Raw genomic sequence first — 23,544 nt, forward strand, 5'->3', positions numbered from 1 at the left:
CAAGATGGCAGCCACAAAGATGGCCACCCCCACGTCATCACAAGAAGCCGCCCTCACGTTTTCACAAGATGGCCGGCAGGGGAGGGTAGTTGCGGTGGGACCAGGCCTGCATGGGAAGGCAGTTGGGAGCAATTGGGCTGGCAGGGGAGCAGTTAGGTGTCAATCAAGCCAGCAGGGGAGTGGTTAGGGGGCGATCAGGCTGGCAGGCAGAAGTGGTTAGGGGCAATCAGGCAGGAAGGCAGGCGAGTGGTTAGGAGCCAGCAGTCCCGGATTGTGAGAGGGATGTCCGACTGCCAGTTTAAACCCAAGGGGTCCCAGATTGGAGAGGGTGCAGGCTGGCACACGACTGCTCTGCAGCCTGATTCTGCAAGGCCTCCCTTAGTACCTCAATCCCTGCTCTCAGCATTACTACACAAAACACTCCTCCGACAGAGCACATGCTGTCATGATTCATGCATTTCTTTTCTGTGCCTTTAGCTCCCACTTCCATCAAACTGACTTTTTCCCCCCTGCCCCAGAGAGCCAAGTGCAATGTCTTCTATAGAGACACAATATCTGCTGATTGTTCAGAATGAAGTTATTCTAACAGGAGCCACTGTTTGGTTCTCAGAAGACTGGCATGGCCATGATTTCCTGGATTCCTATTGTTGTTTTTTTGCCAAAAGCTGCTGCCATACTCCCACTTTGAATCATAGCTGGTTAGGGCAATGAAGAGACCTGAGACAAGGTCTAGCTCAACCCCTGAAATGCGTAAAACAGACACTCAGTTCTCTGCTGGTCCCTGGGAGAGGAGGTGGCAGGGCCAGGCCTAGAAACAAGATGACTCAGGCTCAGCGGTCTTCTCCCCAGTCCTCCTATGGCAGGGAACTCCAAGAGCCCTCCTCTAAGTAAGGTGAACTGGAAAGCAAGTTTGGAAATGCCCACGCAATCTCCTGAAGGTCCATTTGTCAGGCGGAGAAAATTAATCTGGAATTGCCATTGTGGTTTCCACTCTGTATAATCTAATTGTTGAATATCAAAGGTTCATTTAAAGTACATGAAGCAGTTTTTAAGTTTAACCATTGGGCACTTTAGAAATTGTTCTTAAAGCAGCACAACATATAAGCCAGAATAATTTGATCACGAATTCCTCCCAGGGATATGAAACTAAAAGCACAGTTCAGTGTACCTTTGAGGCCACATCTTCCCTTCCCACGCCCTGCGAAGAATGAGCACAGGCCTGAGGGAGGCAGGGTGTGGTGTGTGCTGTGAACTGGCACAGAAAGGCCACTTTCAACCACTCCAGGAAGGCATAGTAAAGTCACTGACGAGTAATTACTCTGATAAAGTAACAAGATCCTATGAGGTTAGGCTGTGATCTAAGTTGACAGCTTTGCTTATAAACACTGGTTCTAAAAAAATACCAATTAATGATTCATTTGAATCTTACTCTACTCTGATACTGCCCAAATTCTGGCACTTCATGTCATGCCGACATCTTTTACCACATAAACTTCAGTTTTATCAAGGGAAAGAGAGTAAAAAAATGCTTCCAAGTGAACATAATACATATAACAAAGGAACTCTGACAATTTCCTTTGTGCATTAAAAAAGATAAGTGTCAAACCAGTTATTACAAAACACAGCAGCTTCAGAATAGAGAGCACAGCCCGCACATTGGAAAAGAGCAAACAGTTTTCCTAACAGATTTTTCTGCCTCAAGGCCAATATGGCAAATAATCATAGAAAATGTCATTACTTTACCTAATTTTCCCTTGGAGCTTTTAAATAGAAACTTAAAAAAAATTTTTTTTTAAATATGCAGAGGGAGTGTGGATGACTATGAAGGGTCCTGCCAAAGACACCCAGGCTTAAGAGAGGTGACACCTGGGATGGGTGGGGTTTTGAAGATGATTAATAAGGCTAGGGAGCAGGGATGCACGACAACAGCAGATGTCTTTCCTAAAATGGAAGGGCTCCTGAAATGGCATGAACTCCACTGAGCCAGAAGTTGGAGAAAGGACAAGAGAAGCCTTAATCTGTGCTTTCTGTCTCTAATCACTGAGGATAACAGTCAAAATTAGAGGAGAGTACAGCAATTCAGAGGTAAAAGGAACAGAAGCAAAATGAAGTCGCTGAAAGGTGACAACATTTTATTAGAGACTGAGATCGTTTCATTTCAACTAACATGTCTTAGTCAGCCTGGCTGCCATAACAAAGTACCACAGACTGGTGGCTTACACAAGACACTTATTTCTCAGAGTTCTGGAGGCTGAAGTCCAAGGAGCTAGCCAATTTGGTTCCTGGTGAGAGCTGTCTTCCTGGCTTACAGTTGGTCGCCTTCTTGCTTCATCCTCACATGGCAGGAGATAGAGAGAGCACTATGATCTCTCTTCTCTTCTTATTCGGGCATTAATTCCATCATGCCCCACCCCAATGACCTCATCTTAATTTAATTACCTCCAAAGGCTCTGCCTCCTATTACCATCACACTGTGAGTGATTATCGCTTCAGCATAGGAATTTTTAGGTCACAAACATCCAGTCCACACATAACTTTTGCTGGTACATGCTATGGTGCTAGCTGTAAGGCCTGATTAAAATTGCATACACGTGACTTCTTTTATGTCATCCACAGGACATGATTATAAATAAGATGCTCAGAAGCAAGACTGTTTTCTTTTACACCTAAAAATGCATGTTTAGCAAACAAAGTTATCTTTATCTGAAATGCTTTTAAAGCCTGTGCTTCGTATTTATGTCCATACTCTTTAGATAAGACCTACCTTGTTGCCAATTCTCACATTTTACTGATCTATTAAGCAGTATCTATATTTGCTGATTTTATTTTCTGTCACCTAATGTTATCATAACCTAATGTTATCAGGGAGTAAGAAAGAATCAATGCTGACTGTAGTTAAGGAAGTGAGGGGAAAGCAACCCTAACTGGGGATATCTGTTTTTTGTGAAACCTGGACAGGAGCTCCTCTTATCCTGGAGTCATTTAAGAATCACTACCTTGACTCAAACCAAGTAAAGATACTACAGTAGTTTTCTGCTGAGACAGCAATTTAGTGGGGAGAGAATCCACTCAAAGTATTTGGCGTCAGGCAGACCTGGTTTTGAAATCTGGCTCGGACACTTTTTGTTGTGGCTAACACTGTGACTCCCCTGGAAATTTCTTCATCTGTACCAAGGAGAACACCCCTGCAGCACAGGGATGCTCTGCAGGACTAGGTGAGACACAAGTGCAGGTACCTAAGAAGCAGCAGCATGTGGTCAATATGCTGTTTCCTCTTTGTTCCCTTAAATGCCTCCTAATAGGGAGGGCTCAGAGGTTCACAGTCTGCTTGAATGTGTGTCTATGTGAGAGAGGGGCCATGTGCAGAAGAAGGTGATATATTTGTGAGAACTGTGCTTTCATGACTCTTGCTGTTTAAAATATTTTTGGTTTTACTTGATTGATTTGAATATCATATTAATATACCCACACATATCATCACACCTCCACTTACTGGTCTTTAAGGCCTCTCCAGGCATGTGGGTGCTTGATAAACCATCTATTAGTATGACCTGACTATCTCTATCCTGTCTTCCTTTTTTTGAGAGAATTACACAGCTGGCAGTGAGGATGGCACCAAACCTCATCCCTCATCTACAACCACACCCTCCCTTTCTGCATCACTAGTTACACTCTGCTTCTTTCCATCTCTCCTCCAAGACCACTTCTGGTCTCTCTCCCTGAGAGGAAATGTGGACAGGCAGACAAAGCAGAAGACTAAGGAGGGGAGAATGTGGGTTCCTGGCTTCTTCACGGGCTTGGACCCACCTCACTTGCCCTCACAACCTATGGGAAGCTATTTCGGGAACAGGGAAGGGCTGAGGAATCTGGTTTTCCTTAAGAAGGGAATGAACAATCACCAGACTAAAAATCAGAGGCTTTGAAAATTACAGGGGCTGTGACTATGGAATGACTAAGTTGCCTTGCTATGTCTTGTGGGCTATAATTCCATTTCGTTTTCATCACACACAGAACCAGCAGTAGAGCTCTAGGAAGAGCTGCAAGTAGTGCTCCCTCTGGTCTATCTGAACATCCCAAATAGTATCACACTCTCCCTGAAGAAGCCCCTGAAAGAGACTGACAGTGCTTCAATTATCTTGGCTGTAAGCACACAAAATAGGAATCTCGGGAGTTCTCAAGAAGCTTGAAAAGTTCTCTATAAGCTATGTTATCAGGTGGAAACCAGGAGAACACAACCAAAACTGTAAGAGTAGATTTCCCTGGGCTTTGTGCTCGCTCTAAGACACTTTCCAAATATGCAACGAAGGTGGAGAGAAGCAGGGTAAATAGAAGCCAGAGGCCAAGGAACATCAGTGACCAGACTTCAGACACACAACCCATTCAGCAACATCATACCTCCCATCCTCCCCACTCACACAGTGTTATCCAAACTCTGCCTAACCCAGCATCCACCTTCCCATTTAAGTTTATCTGATAATCCACAGTATAGATTTGAGAAAAAATGGAAACACAGAAAGGAGAAAGCATTAAAAGAATATTGTGCTTAATGCTAGTAAAAACACAAAACTTTGTTACATGGCAAACATGAGGTAGTGATTAGGTTAACAATACAATGGCAACGTTATTGCAATCTTTGTAAGAAAAAAATCCCATTTCTTAAAAAATTTCCAACATTAAGATCCAGGTCCAGGCTTGGGTCACAGCTGTACAAGGTAACACTCCCTTTCTGAACCACATCTGTGTGACTGGGCCCCGGATGCTGCCATTACTGCTCCATCAAGGCACCCGGAACAAGAATTTCATTTCTGAACCCAAGCCGGTTCAAAAATCCCCCCTGGGGAAGCAAGCAGTGTAAAAATTCTCCTAACTTAGAGTAATAGCCTTATGTTTAAACTAAAAAATGCCTTTCTACGTGAATTATCTTTTCTCAGGTAAAAGAAAATGAAAACAAGCCCTTGAGGCCCTTGAGTAAAATCCCATTGAATAGGAGGAGGCAAAATAGGAAGGTTTCATTTAAATGGTGAGAAAAGAAGAGAGAAGAGGAATGGCACTGAATCTGGAAGGTTTAAGTACATTCACAGAGACACAGTCCGAAGGTGTGCCAGCACCAGCTTTCTTTAAGGAGACAACCACAGCATCAAGTAATTCAAATTCATTCCTTTCTGAGTGAGAGCCGAGTAACAAAGACAGAACTTGGCAAGATGGCACAGCACAGTGAGGATGAATTGTATTCCCAGCTGATACTTGGTGAGATGTTTGGTTGTCAGCTAATGTAACATAAAATGAGGCCACACATCAGAAAGTGTTTCGAAAAGAAAAACTCCCGAGGAAAGATGAAGGAAGCATTATAATGAATCTGGAGAAAGTAGACTATGTGTGGCGGGGGCCCTGACTGTGGCCTTTCTTCAGCTGGCGTCCCAAGGGCCTCCGGGAAGGGAAGAGTCATGATGAAGAGGCTGTGCCTGCCTTCTTCCCCCACATGGGATGGATGGCAGCACCATTTGCCAGCACCTGGCAGCCGAGAGAGAAAGAACACCTGGTGTGGAGAACTCCCCTCCATTAAAGGCAAGAGAGGGAGAAGAGGGAGAGGAAGCTCTGGATGCAACAGCGGTGACCGGGGTCATGCAAGTAAGGAGTTATAAAAGCATTAAAGCCTCTTTATTCAGATGGTTCCTTTCAGGGCAACTCATTTCGTGATACTTAATGCAGGCGGTTAAGAGAACAGTTGGGTTGGACATAACTTACAGCACGTCACACAAATCTGGAGTGCCCACGGAACATTAATTTCAGGGCACGTGTTGAGATTATGCTCTTAAAACCAGCCTCTTTGCCAGGGGCAGCTTGTAACTCAGAAGTCATGTTTCATTTAGGATGTGCTGTATAATGTTGAAGGAGAAAGTGAACTATTTTGTTTTGTTGTGTTTTTTTCTCCACTCAAGTAGAAAAAAGGATTTTGGAAAGAGCTTTACATGCTAAACTGAAATTTTCTATGAAGCTATTCTCACTCATTTCATCAATCTACTTAGGTCCTATTTCTTTAACATTTACTCTTGTTCTAAACACACAACTTCCCCTGCTACACTGAGATTTCACAAGCAAGCTGACCACACTGGGACTTGCTTTTCCTACACACACTTGGGACTCACTTTCTCCTCAACCTAGAACAGTGCTTCCCACACTGCACCGCAGCACTAACCTACCCACTCACAGGGGCTGCTGAAATCCCACCTTCTTCCAAGTGGTAGTGAAGTGAAGTGGCCCCTCCCCCCCCCCCGACTTTGACCTACTCCTCAGCTCTGATAATCAGTAATAACTCATTCAACTTAAAAAAATCATATTAATTATTCCAAGTAATATAAACACTTAATTTTATCCATGTTCTCGATTTACTTTCCTTTTCTACTGCATGTCTGTCTGTGTAGCTGTTACATGAATCTTTTGTACTGACGTAACTGTCATTCCTTCAACTGCGTTCTTACCAAACACTGAGCTGTGTCTGGAGACACAAAGATAACCACTCCTGTTGAAGAGATGCCAGGTTAGTGGGAGAGACAGACATGTAAACAGATCTGTATGTAACATAGATGGCCTAGAGAAGGAGAAAAAAAATATATTGCACAAATAAGTCAACGCAACAGCACAAAATCATCAGGAGGCCATAACATACTAGTACCACAAAGACCCAGCAAAACACAAGGATTGTGAACATGAACATAATGCTTCCATTTCTGCCTCATCAGTCTACCCTCCATATTCTGACTTTCCTGCTGTTGCAAGGGAAGAAGTAACCTCATCCCTAGCTAAAGCCAGTCTTCTATCTGAGCTTTCTATCAGGGACTTCTACCCTGCAGACACCCGCTCTCCTGCATTATCAACTTTCCCTTCCTGTCTGATCATTCCAATTAGAACACAAACATACCTTAATACCATCCTCCCTTCACCCTCTGCTTCCCTCCCCAGTGAAACGCCTTTCTTCTACTTTTACTGCTATCCTTACTGCCTCACCCTCCATTCCCTCCTCCCACCAATCAACTGAATTGGCTCTGAGCAAGGTCACCAATACGCTCCATCCTGCTAGATCCATTAGTCAATTTTCTGTTCTCATCAGTCTTGGATAGCATCTACTGCCCATTCCCACCTCCCATCTGCCCATATTGAAAGACTGTCTTCTTTAAGCTTCCAGGAAAATTCGCTCCTTGTGTTCTTTCTGTATCACTGGCAACTCCTTGCCAGTTTTCTCTATTCACTTTTCCTTGACTGCCTAACTTCCTGTCTCCCTCATATCCATTCTCATATTGGCTAGAGCGATTTTTCAAAAATATAAAACAAGTTATTTCATTCCCTGACTTAAACTCTCCAATGGCTTCCCACCATCTTTAGAATAAATTCCCCACTACCAAGGCTCTGCAGTTTCTGGCTCCTTCCTACTTCTCCGCCCTCATTTCTCGCCATACCTTCTCCCAACACCCCACAGACTACCTCCCACTAGATTTCAGACATACATGGCCTTTTCTCTGTTCCTCAAACACCTCAAGACAGTACCCCATTCCAATTTCTTCAAAAACACTGGCAGCAAGTATCACGTTTATTCCTTCACGTTTTGTCTGTCTACCTCTCCTAGAGTGTGAGCTGCGTGAGGGCAGGGCCTTGGTCTCGCTCACTGCGGTATGTGCAGCTACAGGCACTGTGTTCAGTACATTCTAGCTGCTCTGTAAATATTTACCGAATGGATGAATGAAATGATGAAATTCTTGTTTAGAATACTGTGCCCAGCCCTTTGCTCATCAACTGCAGTAAGGGTAACGTGGAAACATAAAAATAACTAAATCACAGGCAAGTCAGACTTATGGCAAAAGGTTAACAGAATTAGAATTATTGAGGAAGTAGTATTTTATTTTCATTCTTTAGAGGATCATTGCTAATTTTTTTAAAAATGTCTGAGGGTTAAGTAAAAAGAATGGGCTACAGGTTCAGTGGACTGGGTTCAAGCTCTAGAGTGAATGAGTAATAAAAACACTTCCTGGGACTGACTACTACCTGAGATTATAATCGGTTCCTAAGGAAGAACACTGACTATCCTTCTAAAACAAAAGGGAACAAGCCCTAACTGGTTTGGCTCAGTGGATAGAGTGTTGGCCTGCAGACTGAAAGGTCCCAGGTTCAATTCCGGTCAAGGGCATGTACCTTGGTTGCGGGCACATCCCCAGTAGGAGGTGTGCAGGAAGCAGCTGATTGATGTTTCTCTCTCATCAATGTTTCTAACTCTCTATCCCTCTCTCTTCCTCTCTGTAAAAAAATCAATTAAATATATATTTTAAAAAATAAATAAAACAAAAGGGAATAATAATAATCCCATGTCAGTTGAGTGCCTCCTATGTGCCAAGGGCTGTGCTAAGACTGTGTGGCCAGCCTGGTCTCCTCTGCCACTTGGATGCAACCCCGGGAGACATAGTACTACTGTTCTCACTTTAGAGATGAGGAGACTGAGGTTTAGCACAGTTAACTAACTTGAAAAGGACACACAGCTGGTAAGTGACCAACATGGGACCAAACCCCAAGTCCATTTGACTCTGAACTCTGTGCTCTCAACCACTTGGTGCTGAGGGAGAGTTCAGAGAACTGCATGCAGTCCTGCTGAAAGCATGAGAGTCAATTTTTTGAGTCTTCACCCAAACCTAGAATTCTAAGGCATTTTCAGGAATAGTATAAACATTTATATAAAAATTGTTTTTAAGTAGTCCTATAATGCAGACTCTACACTGAGCTTTTGGTTATATAGGCATTTGATGAACTGGACAAAATAATGTGCTTTGGGTTACCCATTACATACATTCTCTCTGTCATCCTAAGGGGTTACTTTATTTATAGTCTGAAGACCTACCTGTCTTAGAAAAACAAAAAAAAAAAGAAAAACAAGTTTGCAAGCATCACAAATAATTTCTTGTACCCCTAAGGCAGGGGTGGGGAACGACCAGCCTGCAGGCCGAATAAGGCCTGAGAAATAATTTGGTGTGGCCTGGCTAAGGCATTAGGAATGAGTTCATGAAATGTTTGACAAAATATAGCAGGCTAATTTTTAAGTGGATAATTTTATATGGCCTGAGAATGATGTTATAAATAAAAAATGGCTCTTGCCAGAAAAAAGGTTCCCCACCCCTGCTCTAAGGTTATGAGCAGAGGTCAGCAAATTATGACCTGCTTATGGCCTGCAAGCTAAGAATTTTATACCTTTCTAAAGGGTTGTTTACAAAAGAAAAAGAAGAACATGTCACAGAGACTTTGTGTGGTACTCAAAGTCTAATCTATTTAATACCTGGTCCTTTACCAAAAAGGTTTCCTGACCCCTGGTCTAGAACTTAAAAATGGATACAAAAGTATAAAATAGCTGTAATCGATAACAAAATACCTGCTTAGAAAAAGTGACTCCCCGAAGGTTTTACAAAGTATCTATGAAGGTTTTTGTTTGTTTTACGTGGACCACAAAACTTCCCAGAGTCCGATTTTAAAATGAGTCTGGCCTCCCAACCTAGGATCAATGAGATGATATAAGGGGACATAAAAGGAAAGGAGAGTGTTGAAGGGCTTGGGGAAGAATCAGAGTGATCCAATTTTAGAACTGCATGGGGCCTTACAGAAACCAACACACTCACTCTGTCAGGGAGGAAACCCCCAGGGGACAGGCAGTGACTCTTTAGGCCACAATGTGCACACACAGCACAGTGGTGTACCCAGCTCCTAGGCCGGGTCTGTTCTCACCGTGCTGCCATGTGGCCTTTACCTTCCTGCAGAGACACGCTCCACAAACCAAGAAGTGGGAGACAGCTTTTTAAAAGGTCAGACAAGAACCAGCAGATCTGCAAAGAATGTGTGATCTGAAGGTGAAGTCCAAAATAAAAAATGTTTAATTTGTTTCTTTTTTAAATTTCAGAAGTAGTACACTTCATGACAGAAAATGCAAATAATTTTTAAAAGAATAATCATTCATAATCCCTCCATTCAATGATAAACACTTTTAACATTTGGTGTATTTCCTTACAGATTTTAAAAATGTGTATACATATATGTCAATTAAAAATTAGAATATTGTTTAGTATCTTTTTTTCTACTTATCTTGTTACAAGTTAACTTGTGAGCATTTTTAATATAAAGTTCTCGCCCTAGCCGGTTTGGCTCACTGGATAAAGCGTCGGCCTGGGGACTGAAGAGTCTCGGGTTTGATTCTGGTCAAGGGCATGTACCTTGGTTGCAGGCACATCCCCAGTAGGGGGTGTGCAGGAGGCAGCTGATTGATGCTTCTCTCTCATCGATGTTTCTAACTCTCTATCCTCTCCCTTCCTCTCTGTAAAAAAATCAATAAAATATATATTTTAAAAAAAAAAGTTCTCCTGAGACAATTTTAATTGTCATATAATTCCACTGCATGTATGTATCATAATCCCAATAACTAGTTAATCCTTCCATGACCAGCCTGTATGAGAGAATGTTTCAGCTCACCCTCACCCACATGGCCACAGGCATAACCCAAAATATTTTCCCATTTGATAACCACAAAGTGGTTTTCTTTGCTTCACAATGAGGTTGATCTTTTCTTCACATGGCCATTTATTTATATGTCTTCTTTTATGAATTGTCTAAATCCATTGTTACATGTTCTATTCTCATTTTTCTTCTGGGTTGTTTTTCTTATTCTTTTTAAGAGCCAAATAGTAAAGATTCTAACCTTTTTTTCCTGGCATAAATTTTGTATATTTCCCACTTTGCCATTTGCCTTTTAATTCTGTCTTTTTTAACTTTTTGTTTTTAATGTCAGCAATGTAACATTTCTGTTTAGTCACATTTCCTGCTCTTTGTTCTTTGCGACTGTGATGGAGATCAGTAACAGCCCAATGATGTCATGGGCCATAGAAGGATGATCTGCTGGAACTGGCTAGTCATCTATTAAACTGCCTCTAGAAAGCAGCCAGCATCAGGCTTCCCAATCTGCACAGCCTGCAGAGGCTGTGCCCACTGGCCAAGTGGAAGGACGGTGCAGGGGACTTGCCATGGGATGGACTAAGAATCAGAACACGGGGACGCGAGTCCTAGGCTCGCTGCTCACTTGCTGCGTGCTGCAAAGCAAGTCTCTCTGAACACCACGTACCTCACCTATAAAATGAGAAACGTGGAGACTACAATCTCAAAAGACACATCTAGTTCTAAGGCTCATTCTTATTTGACATGTGAAAGAAGGGGACTCAGTACTAGATGTTGCCGGCTGACTAGAACCCACACCCCAGAGAGACCTGTCAATGAGAAGAATGAAGAAGGTGAGGGGCGGTAAAAGGGAAAGTCTGACAGGAGAGAGCATGCGGTCCTTTCGACAAGTAGGCTGTAGAAATTCATTTCCAGTAAGTCAGCATGATCTGCAGGGTGGAAGGAGAAGAGAACCCAGAGCCAGAAGGGCTTGACATTAGTGTGCAGATTTTCCCAGAGAAGGCACCAGGCAATCTTACTGGGGTTTCCTGAGTTGGCTGGGAGAGAGTAAACGTTGAGTATTAGCCTAAAAGCCAGAATAATAAAATAAATAAAAAAACAAAAGGGGACTTGAATGAGAAAAAGTGGTGGAAGTTTTGAGGTGAAGGGAAAAGGCGGGTCATGAGAGTGCTCTTCGAGAGCAGGCATAAATTAGATCCCAGAGACGAAAGGGACTTTTACAAGACAGCGAAACTCAAGCAAAGACAAGAAATGGCCTCAAGACCAGGCTGGCAGGGTTGTAGTGAGAGATGAAAGTGGTGTCCCCTACCCTGTGAAGTACCTGCAAATACAATAATGAAAAAACAGTACTTGCTCTGAAGTACTATGATGATGGAAAGAAAGGCAAAGTATTCATTAAGTAATAGTAGCACCAACCAGTCTCAAGTCCAGGTACACAGATCACAAGAAATTACATTAATGAGCTAAAGCCCTGATCTTTACCTGGTAACTAACTAGTACTTAGTTACATGTACCTAACAATTGTTTTTTCTTGCATAAGATTAAGTAGTAACACCACTTCGTATTCTTCACTTTATTGCTATGTTAGTAATTTATCTTAGCACTGATTAAAACATAAAATGTCTTTAGGAAACGTTATGTCCTAATTTATGGCTTAATTTAATCTCAGCAGTCAAAAACTGATAACACTGCATGCCTTAAGGAAATCAGCATATCTATTATCACACACCAATAAGTACATTATAATAAAAAAAAAAAGATCTCCTTCCCAAGTGAGAAGAAATGGTTAAACTAAGAAGCAATGAAGGGAGATCCCGAGTCCTCCGCCTGGCCCCATGAGGCTAATTAAGAATTAGGGGGACACTGCCCCATGTTTCAACAACAGAGGCTGCCTTATCCATCTGTTTCCTTCCAGTACTTTTCAGGCTTGTTTATTGTCTTTCTCTTAAGAGAAAGAAAAGCCACTTCCCTCTTCCAAAATCAAAGAAGGTAAAACCTACACTGTAAATAGCTTTTTTCCCAGGCTCAAAATTCTCAATAAATTAAAACTCCATTATTGTTTATTCTGTCTTGGGTAAAGCTGGCAAACTACTAACTAGATCCATTTCAGAGGTGAGATAACTCACACAGAAAGCAAGTCTAGAAAACACAGGGACACAGGCCAGCCTTCCCCACAGAGGGTCTCCTCCAGGGTGCACAGCAGGCCAGCTGTGCACCACGCTACTGCGGTCCTGGGAAAGCAGTTTCAGTATTCCAATACCTCTGTTTCCTTCACTATAAAATGGGGATAATATTTATATCTACTTCCTAATATAGTGTTGTAATTCCCAGATAAAAGGAAGTGCTCTTTATAAAGTACTGGGCATTCTTGTCATTTATGTATTTAAAAGAGAAGAAAGATGACACGAAAATAATGATTTTTAAACTTACATCACTGTCACTCATGAATTTCATAAGCTCATCTCCCAAAAGTGCTATATGGCATATATGTAAGAATAAGCATAATTTCTGTTTCAATTATTTTGTTTTATCTAATGGAGATAACTATTATATGTATATATACAAGCACACATATGATATTTAAAATGTATATACATACATTCATATAAAATACACACTTAAAAGTATAGTATAGCACAAATATCATATAAATTCTTCCTAAAAATTGTTGATAAATAAACCAGCATCAATGTGAATTTTGCTATGAAATTAAATAAGATAGCATTTTGCTCATGAAATTAAATTTAAGCTTTCAATTTAAGATTTTATTCACAAAATAAAATAGTGCCAATGAATATAAAGTATTATATGATGGTATAAAATACTGTAAGAAGGAGTTGACAAATTCTGTTTATAGGTTTTTTTAAACCAAGACAGCAATTCTCATCTAGAATTTAATCTAAGAATGATGAGATACTTCTGCATTTTTAATCCTTTAAAAATTATCCAGGTTATAGACAAAATTTCCATAGAGTTCAGAATAATAACAAAGCATGACATAACTTAACAATTACTTTGAATAAAGAATATTTGTCAACAATTACAATGGGTGAAAATGTTCCTTTCTCCGGCACCCTGGAGGAGCAATGTTTAAGAAGAAAGAATTATTTATGCTACAAACAGAGAACTGTAATGGGCAGCTTTAATATAACACATTGCAGCAGTATAAGCAAGCTGCCAGGAAGGTGTTACCTTGTTTTGACTTATACTCATCTGATTTCCAAGACCAGAGGAAAACTCTGAAAGCAGATGGGGCTTTGGTTTTTTTGTTTTGTTTTGTTTTGTTTTGTTTGTTATTACTGAGAGCAGTGGCAACAATACCTGTGCTGATGGGGTCTTCAGGCAGGAACACTGAGGTTCCACCATTTTCTGCTGAAAATGAGTTCTCCCGACTGCCAGGTCTAGTGATGTCAACACCTACTTCCATCTTTTCTCCTTCTTTTTAAGTGTTGATAGTAATTTAGTGATTCCAATCACTACTACATTCATTTTGAAGTAACAAAATGATGTTAGGACGCTCCTCTCATAATACATTGCAAAGGCAAGTTTTCAGAGGGAAAACGATCTACAGTTAATCAGTTTTGCTACCAACTGTGGCTATGGGTATACTGAAATCAAATTAACTACAGAATAGCAGGAAGACGGTAGAAGGTGTGGGGCAGAGAGAGGGCTGAGGGGAGATGCGCACTGAGCTGAGATCGGCCAGGGCCAGAGGAAAACCTCTTTACAGGCTGATCCTTCAGCAAAACGGGAAAATTGGTTTTAGTGTTTTTAACTTCAATTAGTCACATTAATTAATGCTAAAAACAATGTTAACGGTATGTTATTTTCATCTAGTTAAATAAAGGATTATACACATTTGAGTAAATTACATAGCATTAAACATTTAAACAACTTGAAATGAAGCCATTACTGTCATTCAAACAAGTTTCTACAGATAAAAGACTGAATGTTAAGTATGAGCTGTTTTGGCATTACAGGAATATAAATCCTTTATCTTTTTAGTGAGAAGAACAAATGAAGAGATTTGATGACTTCTGACTTGAGTAAGTGGTTTGCAGTAGCACATCGCCCTCCAGTGGTAAAAGGCTCAAATGCAATTCCCAAAGGCCAAAGTTCAGTAGCAAATCTTTTCCTTTTGAATGGTGCTGGCTCCTTTTTTTTTTTTTTTTTTAATACAATGGTTTGTCTCAGCACATATTTTCAATATCAGATCATCTTCCACTGCCAAATTTATCTCACCAAATTTATAGTTTTTTATTCAAGTCTAACTGGTTCATAAGAAATGTTCTGGAGAGTAAAAAAGAAATCAAAGTAAAACAAAACCTTACATGGACAGACACAGTTGCAATGATGAGTGGGTTGTTTTCTATAATTCTAATAATGGCTGAGATGTCAGGAATATAGAGGTATTAAATAATTTTTATGTGTTAAAATTTAAACTCTAAAGTGAGATTATAAAAATTATGGAACTCTTTTGCTTGCCATACAATACAATGAGTACATATAATATGTGCAAAATTACAGAAATTAATTAAAATTACAGAACTGTCTTTTACATATAAAATGTCTTTTACTCATTTTTTTCTGTGTAAAAACATTTTTTTAAATAACAGTGTAAAAGATTTATTTATGTACATTATTTTTCATCATTATTTTTGGGTCTATTAAAATGGAACCAAAATTAAGAGCTTTAAAAATTAATCTGAAGAATCAGGAAAGATATTTACCCTTACAGGTTATCAAAAAAAGCTCCCGTAGGCCAATGTATCATATTTATATTTTTGAAAATACTTTGATTTCTCATGTGCAAGGGGATCATAATTCTATTTAAAGTAATAACTAAAATGATTATAATCTTCTTGGTCTTCTACTCAATAAAATGCAAGGTATAAAAGCATTACGCCAGACCCTTCAGCAAACAGTTACTAGGTAGAATGAGGTATTATTTTCAAAATAATAATGATGATTATCAAATTTTTATTCTTCTGTTGCTTGTGCAAAGAACAAAAAAGTTTAAACATGATTTTGAAAGCATAATTCATTTCATTGGAACCCACGAAGCAGCTCTGTATAATGTGAAGAGAATGGCTTTAGGTTTGGATTTTGACTCCACCAGTGCACAGCAACTTAGGCAAACAACATCTCTGTGCCTCAGTTTCTTCATCTCTGAAATGGAGATAATCCTTCCCATCTCATGGGAACACTGTGAGGATTCAGTGTAATGATGCAAGTAAAATACTTAGCCAAATGCCTGCATTCACTTGGGAGATCCTCAAAGAATGCTAGTTTACTTCTACCCATTCTTACCACGGAAAGAATGCAAAAGACCTATTCTCCACTCAAGAAGAACTAGAACCAGAGTAGGAGATATGGAGTCACAAGGATGAATCAATAAAACACACTTAGGATTTCATCTGTGAAAATCATGCCCCCCTTTACTATCATACATTAGAAGATACAAAGAAGCAGAAACACTGAATTCTGGGAAGAGGAGGGATGGAAAGGGAAACAGAACTAGCATTTGTTCTGTGTTTCACATGCTACTCATTGCACCAAGCCTTGTTACACATTATCTTATTACTTATTAAGGCACCAAAGGTCTCTATCCAGCAGAACAATGACGGTGATGGTAATCCGTGACACTGGCTATTCTTGTCCAGGGAAGACTGGAGGATGGGCCTCACTGACTCTGCAGGTAGATCAGGGAGGGAGGGTAGGACAGCAAAGAGGAGCACTGACACAGCCCCTCGGGATGGTGGCTGAGAGACAGGGATGTGCTCATGAATGACAATGTCTTGCTTAAACCATCTTAACTACTTTCATCTATTTTTCTCTTCAGAGTTGAGTATGTAAAGCAGTGAGATGGTGGAGATGGTATGGAGTCATATCATAATGTTGTCTGGGAAAGATAGTGCATGTATAATTTTCAGAATTATAACAAAATAGATTACATTTGCAAAGTAGGCTCTACGCCTTTTGTAACCATGAAAACAAAGCAGTTAAACAGGCCTGATGTGAAAGTGACCCTGTGATATGCTCTGTCACTATCAAGAAGAGAAAAACGCTGTAGCAACCAAGTAGACCCCATTTCATTCTGATTTCATGTGACTAAAGTAAAAAAAAATTCTTCCAAGACTGCCACTGCCTTGATTCTTTTATTACAATTCTTACTTTTTAATGAATATTTTAAGTAATATTAAAGGAGTAAGACTCCCAAGTTTACAAAAAAGGGCAAGAACTTTAAAATATTTAGAAACATGTTTGTTTTAATATGTAAATCAGCTTCAGGAAAATGAAAGGGCAAAAGGGAGGGAGGAAATGCAAATGGTCAGGCTTCTAGCTTTTGCCAGCTTACCAAGTACCCTGATGACATACGAGTGGCAACAGCCCTTAAACCTCTTGCTGTGTCAGTGTCCTAAACAATGCCCTCAACGCTTAAGACCGCTGATGCCAGGTCCCCAAGTGGCAATGCCTGGCAGCGCGCGCATGGGTACACACACACACACACACACACACACACCCCAAGGTCCACCCTGAGGGTGGAAACTTTCCAACAGGGCAGCAAAGAGCAAAGGTACACGCATGTCCCACCCATCCACATAGAAAACATATTTTTCCCAAAAGGGAAATCTCACATTACAGAGCTAAGACCACCTAACAAGCCAAAGCAGATGGGTCTAGATTCATAAGGTAAAGGACAGAATTGGTTTTGGTGACTCTCTGAATATTCATAGAATCCATAAAAAGTCCAATCCTTTTAAGATGCAGTCTGTTAGAAATGAATATGCAACTGTACCAAATAAAAACATTATCTTTCTCAAAATGTACACATGAGAATTTGTACATGGTAGGAAATGTGCCACCTCCCTTTGCTGTCTGAATCAAGTACTATCTGAACTTTATATTTATTAGTGGTTTGTATTTTCTAATGCAGGCCCAAGAATATGCTTTCCTTTCTTTCTGTTTCTTTAACACTGCACTCCCTCTTTTATCATTTCACCATCACAAAACGTGCGACATGCAGTATAATGTTTCCTAAGTATAGTGTTAGAACTTAGAACTAGCTAGCTCTTCAAAATGATCATGACTCCTGGACCCCCACACATGGCAGCATGGAGTCCTTTCTTCAAGTTTCCCAGGTCATTATATGGGAAGAAAAAGGGAGAGAGCTGGAGGGGAGGAAAGGAGAAAGGAGGGAAGAAGAAAAGAATAAAGTACTGAATAAGAAAGAACTATTATCACTTCAGATGACTGCTCCTTACAAGTAGACCTATTACAGTGAAAATCACCATATGCATGAGGACTTCCGACTTGTTACTAAGACTCCAACCAACTAGCTAAGCAACCAAGATCGATCGCAAGCAAAGGTTTCAGCTCTGGCTACTCTTTCAAGTTCCAGGCAGGGCTGGAGGGATGTTTTGCAAGTCTAAATTAAACAAGCTTGGCTAGAGTCAAACTACAAGCAATCAACCAATATAGAAACAGTCAGGTTTATACAAAGGCGTCCAACACAAATAAGGTGTTAGATAGGCTGAAAACAAATGGATTCAAGGCTGGGGCATCCCCTAGTCTCAACACTGCTTTTTTGAATTTTGTTGGCTTTACAGAAACACTAATCATAAAGTTACTTTTATATGAATAAAAATGTATAGTAAGATCAACATTTGAGTGATTCCCAACAAAGTATCAGAGACAGAAATCTCATCATTAATAAAAAGCGGTTTACTGTATGAATCTGGCTACCTAAATTGCCTATCTAAATATCTAAAACTTATCCCAGTTTTTCCCACAGTGAAGTTTTCCTAGGACTCATATGAGGACCAGTCACAACATCAGAACTAGTCTGTCATCCACATTCCATATTCACGGAACAGCAGATTGTGCTAAACAGGTATAAGTATCATAAGCTGAATTTCTGTCATTATTTAGAGGCACATATATATTTCAAAATGTATGCAGTTCTATTTTGTTCTGTTCTCTAGTACTAAAAATATATACAGAGCAGGAAGTAACACAGAAAGGGTTGGAAGGGGCACGCTGGCTTTTAAACGCCTTGGCCAAAAAGTGCCACACACCCCTCTGTTCAGAAGCTGTCTGCTGAGCTAGTCACATAGCCCAAACCTGACAACAACAGAAGTTAGGAGTGGAAGGGGGACCTATTACAGTGAAAAAGGCGACACAGGAATTTGTTGGTGAACGTAACTACTGCTCCTGCACACCACCCACTTAAAACTGTTCGGTTCTAAAAATCAAGCAGCCCCCACTACTCCTCTTGCATGCTCCACTCTCCACGATCAGGATTCAAGTGCACCATCTTCTTTGGTGATTCCCCCATTACTAATACTGGGCCAGGGTTCGACTCCATGTTTTCTTACAAAATGACATCCAAAATGGATGGGGCCCTCCACATATAAATTCCACAGGGCAAAAACCTGTACAATCTTGTTGAATCCCCACACATTTTTGTCTATGACAATTATGTACCATATATTTTTTAAAAACAACACATTAATGAGTGACCTAGCATACTTGGAATTTAAACAATGCCTGGCAGCAGCTGCTAGAAGTTTGTCTGTCACACTTGGACTTCTGCCGAGCCTATTTTCTGTCAGCTTTCTTATTTTCTTCTTTAATTTGATAAGTGAACACTATTTTGACAATGGATTAAGCAATACACAAAAAGTAGAGAAAAAATATTAATAAATTAGGCACTTTTTGTTGTTGTTGTTTACCCTAACCCGAGGATATTTTTCCACTGAATTTTTAGGGAGAATGAAGAGAGAGGGAAAGACAAAAAGAAACATCGATGTGCTCTGACTGGTTTGGCTCAGTGGATAGAGCGTCGTCCTGCGGACTGTTGTTTACCCTAACCCGAGGATATTTTTCCATTGAATTTTTAGGGAGAACGAAGAGAGAGGGAAAGACAAAAAGAAACATCGATGTGAGAGAAACACATTGACTGTGGGCCGGGGTGGAGCCTGCAACCAAAGTATGCGCCCGTGCCAGGAATCAAACCCGGAGCCCTTTGGTCTGTAGGCCGAAGCTCTTTCCACTGAGCCAAACTGGCTAGGGCCAAATTAGGCACTTTGTCTCATGCTCCTCAGAACACTGGCCCATAATGCACACTTCTCACGGCAGCCTCAAGAAACGCTGCGCACAGGGACCACCCACTCCGCCTTCCACTGTGTCTGAGATCACACGTATTTATCTTTATTTTTAAAATCTCCTCATTGTTGCCAATGACACTTGAACATTATTATTAATCCAGCTACTCCTAATAATAGTATTTAAGTAACTTGTCATCTTGGGAACTTAGTAGACAATAGTTAATTAATTATCAAGCATTAATATAACAGGATTCTAATCTCCAATCTCTGAAGCAGGGTATGTATTTGTTACAATGGTAAACCTTTTGTTTGAATTGCTTATTTATGCAATATACAGTCTCTATCACCTCAATTCTAATTTTTATATCTGCTTTGTGAGTAAAATAATCACATGCCGAAGGACACAGACAGTTCACTTCACAAACAGTAATGAATCTCCTGTGAGCCCTTTTATTCACACCACAATAGATTCTATATTACCAGGCAGAGGAAAACAAAACAACACCATAGATTATTTCCCTTATTTGCAAGATATGCACACAGTATTCTGATAGGAACAAGAACCTGAAGGTGCAGCGAGCTATGGCTTAGGAGTGTGAGTAAATACAATATTCTGTTGACATCTTGTTGTTCCTGCTTTCAAACAACCAGGTATGTTACATATGAACTGTCAGAGCAGCTCAATAAGTTTTCCTGTCTAAATGTGCCCACATTCTTTTCAGAGACCTCATTTTAAGCTAAGTTTCCTATCTTTGTTGAACACCATTGTAACAATTTCTTAACTTGCAATAGTCATTTCAAATCAATATTTAAATGGTATAAACACCACCACTTTTATCCGCTAACCTTCTCTTCAGATACACCATACATACTTTCCATGTGACAATGCAAATGGTCTGCATCCAGCAGGAAACAGAAAGGTGTCAAAGAGAGAAAGATAGAATCCCTTTCTTGGGCCCTTAATGAGGTCTCCAGAGCCAAAGGCAAACCAATAACAAATTGTACTTTCCACATATTGGGTGGAAAAAAAGGAGAAAGGCGGGGGGGTGGGGGAGTGGGCTTGTCATCTGAAATTAATTGAACTTAGCCATGCCAAGGAAGCACGGGTAATAAACCCTCCCCATCTAAATTAAGGGTTTTATACCATGAAAAATAAAAATAAAAAATTTATGGCAGTAATTTCATCTGGGTTTTTCAAGAAGTGCTTGCTGATTTTCTTGTACTCAGTAGAAAAATCCCCAAGGAGCAATGCAGACTGCAATAAGGCAGACTTCTAAAAAGATACCATTTAATTTCTCACTCCTCCCCTTGTACTATTACCACATTTCCACTTTTCACTAGCTCAGTATTAACTCTCTCAGTACAGTTCTCGCCCATTAGCTCTCAGCAACATCTTAAGGGGCAGGGAAAACATGCTCAATCTACAAGCGCTCATCCATTGCTCTGAGTCAAAACAATCGGAAGCCCCAGAAGCACAGACATTTATTTGCCTTTGGCTTTTCGTCGGGACACCCAGCTATCTTACTCAAAGCCACCAAAAGTCAAAATGGTTTCAAAACAATTCTATCATTCAACATCTTTAACACTGGTGACAAGAACTGGTGACTGACTTCTGAAGAAAAAACAAAAAATCAAACACAGAACCATGACTCCCAACCTATGGATCGCATATGGCGGGGCCAAGGCGCAGTTATTTGCAAGGGCTCTGCAAATTCCCATGGACACCAAGCACAGCCTGCAGACCAAACTGTATAACATATAAAAACATAGTCACAGTGTTTGTTTTCCAATGTCCACAGACACTGTTCTGATGACTAAAAATGAACATTTATTTAAAAACACAACTAAAGTCACAGTAGCTTTTCCCCATTTTCTCAATTAATGGATGCTATAAGTAAAAGAGCTAATTTACAATCCTGCAATCTTTTCAAGTCAAGGTGAGCCTTCACAATGAAGAAGAAGGAAAATAAGTGATAGGATTGTCAGCGTTTTCAGAGCTTTATGTTCAGGCATGTGGTAGGCACTCAATACTTGTTGACCACAGGTGTAAGGACATCATTCTTGGCACCATTTGTATCTCTTTTTTTCTTTCATTCGTCCCATCTCTTCATGTACAAGATAGCAGCAAACCTCAAAGTAAGGTCTGGACTCCTGGGATCCCTAGTGCCTTTTAGGAGGTCCATGGGGTCAAAGCTTTTTAATTTTAAGAAGTTATTTGCCTGCCATGTATGGACTGTTGAGCTTTCCAGAGGCTACATCTGTGATATCACAACAGATTGAGAAATAAATAGGAGAATCCAGCTGTCTTCTACTGTAATACCAAAAATTAAGGAAGTTTGCAAGGTTACTTTCCTCACTGAATTATTTTTGTTTTAAAAAATATAGTTATTTTCATTAAAAATGTTATATATTGACATGTAATGGGTTTATTATTGCACTTTAAATTAATTCATAAATATTGATAAGATATACCAAGCATTAACAAAAGTTCTTTGGGGTCCTTAAAAATTTTTAAGAGTACATAGAGCTCCTGGGAACCAAGTTAGAGAACTGCTGTTAAGAGGTAGCAATGTCCTGGTTCCTGTTCTCAGTATACAAGCAGATGCTGGACCCCACCTGGGGGGGATGCTGAGGAGGAGTTCACAGGTTTTACTGGGTAGCCGACCAGGGGCTTTCACGTCCCTTCTAGCATTAAGTTCTATGATTCTATCTTAAAGGGAACCAAGGACATCTCCTCCCAAAGTTGTCACTACTGAGGTGGAATATGAATAAATATGAATGTTCCTTCATTTTCCCAACCACAAAACAGTATGAGCACATTAATGGGCAAATTAATATCGTCTGTGGTTGTATGGTCTTCATGTCAGTACAACATTTCCAACATTTTGGAAGCAAAGTGACTTTTTAATTTTGCTTATTAGGTTCTTTTTACAGGAAAAGATCTCTCCTCCAATTGGAGCCTCCCACAAATTTCAAATCACATAGTGCAGTACTATTCACTCTGAAGGGAAAGAAAGCTAGCACAGTGCTATTCAATCAGAAGAATAGCCATTCACTATATTCTCAAAGGATGTCCTTACGACCAAATGGTAAGGTCAATAACAAGGCAAAGGTTCTGCTGACAGCAATTCCCAAGGCAAATAAATTCATGCCAAACCCGTACAGATGAGGAAACATCTTAATCTTCTGCACAGGTCCTGCTCTTGTAAAACATGAAAATAGGATAACTTAGCTTAATGAGCACACTGTGCCCATAGAAACCAGCAAGTTGTTTAGAATGTATAGTTTCAGATCAATAAAGGAAAAGCAGTATTAGAAAAATAAAATGAATATACTTGTGTAATTTAATTCAATTCAATGAACATTAACTGAGTGCCTGCTATGTCCCTGTCATTATTCTAGGTGATCATGAAGAGAAGAGAAGCCTTACTCTCTAGTAACTCACACTCTGAACAGGAAAAACACTGTACCACAATGTGAAAAGTGATATAAAAATAGGTGTTTAATACTACTGAAACACAAAGGAGAAAACAATTAATTTAGTCTCATGGAAATAGGGGGAAAGAGTCATGACATATATAACAGGAAGGGAGGGTAGGGAGAAGTTTGTGCCTAACTCAAAATCTTCAGTCTGAGCTGAGTCCCTACCATCTCCTGATGATCGTTCTATGTGTCACTTCCATTTTTCCATGTTCTAGCTGCTAGTTCAAACCTCCATTCCTCTCACATCTCCCATCCAACTCCCTACAGCCCTACTCTCAACAGCTGTTCTTGTGGCCTTCTTCGAGATGAACCAGCCTTGGGCAACCTATCCCATGGCCAGGCCTGCTGCCCCTACCCCTGCCCTCTTTTAGAAGGCCAAGCCTAATCTCTACACTAAGACCCTACAGCCCATCTAGTCTCCCTTCTCAGGAACCTCTGCTCTCCAACCTCTACCTCACTCCTGATTCCTTATCGCCAG

General features: G+C 40.3%; 1 protein-coding gene and 1 long non-coding RNA gene across 4 annotated transcripts in view; one reads left to right on the forward strand and one right to left on the reverse strand.

The window, feature by feature from the left end:
• BTBD9 (BTB (POZ) domain containing 9) overlaps positions 1-23,544 on the reverse strand; it is a 433,633-nt gene that overhangs the window by 274,601 nt on the left and 135,488 nt on the right. The window lies entirely within an intron of this gene.
• On the forward strand, positions 383-21,735 carry LOC106727392. Its single transcript, XR_001363572.1, has 3 exons — positions 383-727; positions 19,670-19,676; positions 21,725-21,735. It is a non-coding gene; the product is annotated as an uncharacterized LOC106727392 (long non-coding RNA).

Source organism: Myotis brandtii, unplaced genomic scaffold, assembly GCF_000412655.1.
Source record: "Myotis brandtii unplaced genomic scaffold, ASM41265v1 scaffold420, whole genome shotgun sequence".
In the NCBI taxonomy this organism is placed as follows: Eukaryota; Metazoa; Chordata; class Mammalia; order Chiroptera; family Vespertilionidae; genus Myotis; species Myotis brandtii.